The sequence below is a fragment of the Citrus clementina genome, unplaced genomic scaffold (genome assembly GCF_000493195.1).
Source record: "Citrus clementina cultivar Clemenules unplaced genomic scaffold, Citrus_clementina_v1.0 scaffold_9, whole genome shotgun sequence".
Taxonomy (NCBI): domain Eukaryota; kingdom Viridiplantae; phylum Streptophyta; class Magnoliopsida; order Sapindales; family Rutaceae; genus Citrus; species Citrus x clementina.
Window position 1 is genome coordinate 1412513 of NW_006261964.1, and position 5969 is coordinate 1418481.

At 34.1% G+C, this 5969-nt stretch overlaps 1 non-coding gene across 1 annotated transcript; it reads left to right on the plus strand.

The window, feature by feature from the left end:
* Positions 1-1594: 1594 nt before the first annotated feature.
* Positions 1595-1701, plus strand: LOC112095454. The gene has a single exon (XR_002903821.1). It is a non-coding gene; the product is annotated as a small nucleolar RNA R71 (small nucleolar RNA).
* Positions 1702-5969: the final 4268 nt, after the last annotated feature.

Below are 5969 nucleotides of genomic sequence, written 5' to 3' on the forward strand. Positions count from 1 at the left end.
ATTCCTGCAATTAATAAGAGCATCAGCTGTAGCTAGAAAAGGACGACCTAGAATAACTGGAGTGTGTTTCTTAGGATCATGTACATGCTGAGTATCAATAACGATAAAATCAACAGGATAATAAAATTTATCAATCTGTATCAACACATCCTCTATAATACCACGAGGTATTTTCATTGACCTATCAGCAAGTTGCAAAATAATAGAAGTTGGCTTTAATTCCCCTAGTCCAAGTTGCATGTAAACAGAGTAAGGCAAGAGATTAACACTAGCGCCTAAATCCAATAATGCTTTATCAAAACATTGGTTCCCTATAACACATGAGATAGTAGGAGAACCAGGGTCCTTAAATTTTGGTGGCATTTTACATTGAAGTAAATTGCTAGTTTGTTCAGTTAAAAACGCCTTTTTAGTGACATGCAAATTTCTCTTTTTAGTGCATAAATCTTTCAAAAACTTTGCATATGAAGGAACTTGCTTAATAGCATCGAGTAAAGGGATGTTTATACTTACCTATTTGAAAATTTCCATAATCTCACCTGTTGAAGTCCCTTTCTTTACCTTTGTTAACCTTTGAGGAAAAGGAGCCTTGGGAATGTAAGCTGGCGGGCCACTCTCTTCAGGATCATTTGGTGATGAGTCTTGTGATGGAACTGAATCTGAAGAAGTAGGCTCAGATATCTTCCTTGTTTGAACCTCTACTTTGTTGTCAAATAATTTTCCTCTTCTCAAGGTCATAACAGATTTTGCTTCTTCATGTTGATGGCTTGAACTCGATCCAACTTCGTGCACTCCTTTGGGATTAGGAATTGGTTGACTTGGAAATTTTCCTTTTTCTCTCTCAGCTACAGTAGTTGCTAATTGACCCAATTGATGTTCAAGCTTTAGAATAGCTTGAGTGTTTGACTGAAAAGCTTGTTGGGTTGACTGAATGAAACTTTGAAGTGTATCCTCTAAAGAAGACTTTCTTTGTTGGGGTGCAACAAATTGAGACATAGGTTGTTGGGCAGGAGGATATACTTGGTTAGGAGGGACAAATTGTTGATTGGGCAAGTTAAATTGTTGTCCTCCTTGGTTTGACAAAGGTTGATTTTGTTTCCAAGAAAAATTAGGGTGATTCCTCCAATTAGGATTATATGTGGGTGAATATGGATTATTAGGGGTTTTCTCATATGATTGTAAGGCATGTACCTGCTCAGAATAAGCCTCTTGATAGGCTGGTAATGATGGACAATTCTGTGCTGTATGAGACACGTTAGAACAAATAGCACAAACCTCATTAGCTACACTAGGATGATGATTCATTGATTGGTTCAGAGCTAAGGCATCTACTTTCCTAAAAAGTGTAGCTAGAGTGGATTTCACATCAAAATCATCCTTAACTTCATATAACCCCTTTCTAGAAACTTGAGATGATTTTTCTCTTTGATTTGAAAAATCCCACTGTTGAGAATTCTCAGAAAGTGAATTAAAGAAATCCCATGCAGCCCCTTCATGTAAGTTCAAAAATCTCCCACCATTCATAGACTCTACCATATGACGATTTGACATGGTTAAACCGTTATAAAAGCATTGTATAAGTCTCCATTTTTCAAAACCATGGTGGGGACACTTGAGGAGTAAATCATTGAATCTTTCCCAACACTCGTAAAATTGCTCACCCTCTCTTTGATAAAAATCACTTATCTCTCTCCTAAGGGCATTTGTTTTAGACATAGGGAAAAACTTGGTGAGAAACTTATTACTCAATTCATCCCATGTACTAATAGATCCAGCAGGAAGTGAATTCAACCAAGCTTTTGCTTTGTCTTTTAATGAGAAAGGGAACATACGAAGCTTAATTGACTCATCATTAAAATTTTGAAAACGGAATGTAGAGCATATGTCAAGAAATTCCTTAATGTGCAAATATGGATCCTCTCTCTCTAACCCATGGAAAGATGGTAAAAGTTGAATGACAGAGGGCTTGAGTTCAAAGTGTGTTGCTGTGGTTTGTGGCAACACAATACAAGATGGTTGGTTGGCTGCAAGTGGTGAAAAATATTCTCTAAGGGTTTTCTCTGCTTGCATTGGTGGAAGTATTGGCAATAGTCTATTTGGGTCATCCATCACTTCTAAAGAACTAGTTTGACTACTATCAATTTTCGACTCTCTTTTAACCAAACGATTTGTTAAATCACGTTCCCAAACACTCATAAACTAACTAGACAAGGAAAGAAAGAAAAAAAAAATAAAATAAAACAAATCAACAATAATAAAAATTAAATAAAAGAAATCAAACAACCAAACAATGAATTTAAAGACAAATAATTTTTTTTTTTTTGTGTTTTTTTTAATTAAAAAAAAATATAAAAGACAATCTAAATTATAACTAGTGGAAGAATCAAATCAACCTAGATTAAACTGACTTTCTAGCACAATCCCCGGCAACGGCGCCAAAAACTTGTTGTGAAAATTTTAATGTACTCGCAAGCGCACGAATCTAGAGATAGAATAGTGGTAACGAGGTCGATCCCACAGGGATTGTTATAAATTGAAAAGTCTAATTTAAATCTAAAATTAATATTAATTCTAACCTAGTTGAGCAAATTGAGTTTTTAAGAAAATTAAACCAATTAAACTAAAGAAGCAATTAAAATAAAGGAGAATTCAATAAGATAAGAATTACCAAGGTTTCAGAATCCACCACTATTCAACTAGTAATTATCTAATTATTAATTAATCCCCAATTTTAGAGTGACAACTCGAAATCAATCTATGTCATCTCATGGATATAACAATTAAGCCCAAGTAATTAAATCTAATGTAGGTTCTTTTTCTACTTAATAATACGATATCTAAGTATCCCATGTAAACATATTGAATAACAAAGAGTCAAAGTTTCCTAAGCACTCCATGTAAACAATTTAATGAAAGACATAAAATCAAAGATAATCATGTATAAACTTTATAGATCCAAGCATAGAATTAATCGAATATTAATCCTAACAATCAATAATGCATGACAGAATTGATGAAAAGATTTTATTAACATCCAATTAATCATGTGAAATAAAAACCATAATCATCAAAGAACATATATAGGGAATTAATTAAATAAAAAGATAATTATTTTATTGAATAGGGTTTCATCCTTAACCTCAGTGTAAGAAAATTAGCTAGACATACTTGAATTGAGAGCAATAAAAGAAATAAAATCAGCCATGGGAAGCCGAAATATTGCTGCTGCGGATTGCTCTCTTGAATCCTTGCGTCTGCAGTTCTCCCTTCTGGCGGCTCTCTCTTCTTCTTTCCGTCCAGCCACTCCCTCCAAAAGCAAAAACTCTCTTTTATAATATTTAAAATGGACCCCACCTCTTAAATCCTAAAGCCAAAAGGCTTGGCCTTTTACTTGATTTGTTCTCACACGTGATCACTCTTAGAATTGCTTTAGGATTCCTTTTGTAATTATGAAAGCCAAGTGTGGGTCCCTTTAAATTGCTTCCAAATATTAGAATGCCATGCATTTGCTTCCCACGTGTTGGCCACTTTAGCTTTAAATTTCTTCTTTGTTTGCTCTAGCATGGAGAATTCACTTTATTGGCTTCAGCTTCTTCGGATTGAATTTCATACACATCTATTTAATTGCCTCCACAAATTGACTTGATCTTTAATGCTATCCATTTACTATTCTTTATGTACTTTTCATCCATAATCTCCAATCAATTCTCTATTCAATAAAATAATTCAATTAATTAAAAATAATAAATAAAATTAACTAGCAATTATATAATAAAGGGTAAAATATGTATATAAATTATGCTCATCACTTAGCTCCTCCTTATATAGGAAATTGACCGTAGAGCCTTCTATGTATAGCTTCACTTTATGACAATAAAAATAGAAAAAGGGATAGAGGCAACTAGCCTCTCTCCAAAACTTAACTTTTTACGATTCCATTCTGATATGTGCTGAGGAACATAGTGGTTTTCTTAGGGAAAATTAATGGCATCGTTTCACTAGCTAGCAGTGTTGCCCGTCCATATCAAGTATCAAGAACAAAGTGTCCTAGCAGATTACACTGGGCCGGCGGTACTAGTATAAATTAATGTGGAAGCATATATGGTATCTGCCGAAAAGCGCAGAAAAGTGAAAAGAACCTCAGCTACAATCCCACCATTGATTTAATTTGTAAGATTATATATACATCAGAAAAAGAACAGCCCTTTGGGACGCCTCACTTTTTTGCATGATTATGATCTTCGCTTGCATTTGCCACATTATTTTGTAAGGAAAGTGATCAGGGACTATACATTAATCAAGATTGAGATGTCCCAGAGTATTATGTATGTTTATTTATTTACACTTAATAATGTAAAATAAGTAAACCTGAGTTAATTTTATTTAAATAACTCAATAGGTTAATAATGCAAAATGTCGTCTATGCTATCATACACATTCCTCGATATAAACAATAGGACATAAAATTTTTACTTTGGAGTGAAAATCATATGGTATTGCATCTATCTTTTGAACATGTAAACGACATGCTATCTACATTCGTTGAATTTGTAAACCACAAGTATGCATACATTATAGACTAAAAGATTTATTTTCTCTTTTTTTCTTTAGATATTAAATAATAAAAATTATATTTGAAGCTATCTTTATTGCGTGAAGAACGTTTCTTGATTTGCATCTTACACTTTAGGTGGGTAAAGCATCCGTCGCGGTCGGTGCGTTGCATTCCGAGACCATGAGGATATAATTTTTCGTTGACGTGGTCCAAGAAGCCTCACGAGTTCAAATCTTAAGCATATTCACTACTTACAGTGTGATTGATTGTCCCAAATTTTCCATCACCGAAGAATCAGTAAGTGAGATGGTGTAACCAATTATTTTGATAGTCGTGAAAAAAAGGAGTAATTTAAAACAGTTGTATGTTTCAATTTTAAAAAATCTCTCATTAAAATAATGAACTCCGGCCTTTTTTTTTTAATATAAACTACTGCCTTAATTTAGATGTGTAACGAAAAATTGGAAAACAATTGCAACAATTATTATAAAGCAGCTAGATAGACTCGAAACGCTGAACTATTATGAACTTATTTATTGAAAAGGGTGAAAATTTTGAGATTGGTAATATTACGGGGAATAGTAGAAGAATCAAATAGCATTATATTTCTTCTAGTTCTTATCCATTTTAAGATGAAAAGAAAGTGTATGATGGATTCAGGGTGGGGTGAATTTTGTGCCTTCTTTGTTATTATTGTTATTTTTTTAAAGTGTGAGTCGATCGCTTGAAAGTTATCCTTAGAAGATTTTTACACGTTCTGCTGCTTTCTGTTTGAAGGTTGGGATCAATCCTTCGACGACATCTAGGTGCACATGTCTGTTAAAGATGGTGAAGAAGATATATATTCACATATACAAAACAGACATATATATAATTATCGTATTATTTATATATAATACTTTTTAGAGTAGGAGAGCATATATATTTTTCAGCAGCTGCAAGCTTCAAGTTACCACCACTACAAAATCGGGTGGATATATGTTAAAAGTGATTTAAGGTGCATTCACACACTCAAAAAAGGAAAGCAAGAAGCCTAATAAGCTCTGCGAATTGGTGTCCTGATACTGTAATCCACAATTCCCTTGCCTCCATAGAATTGAGCTGCCTGGTCGCTATTGATGACCGGCTCCCTGTCCCTGATATTGATGACTTGGTATTGATTGTAGTAGTTATACTGATGATATTGACGATGAATTTGACATTGTTGATCATATCCTTGATGAGTAGTAGGAAGCCTTCCTCCAGACTTCTTGGGGCAGCCGTAGAACTCGTCCAAGAGAGCAAAGCCCTCCAAGCCAACTTCAACAAGCTTGTCTTTCTGACGTTGTTGAGGAGCCATTGCCAACAACAGCACAGTAAAGCTTTAAGAAGCAGAAGTAAATTTTGTTGTCTTGTTTGTCTTGTTAGCTCCGAG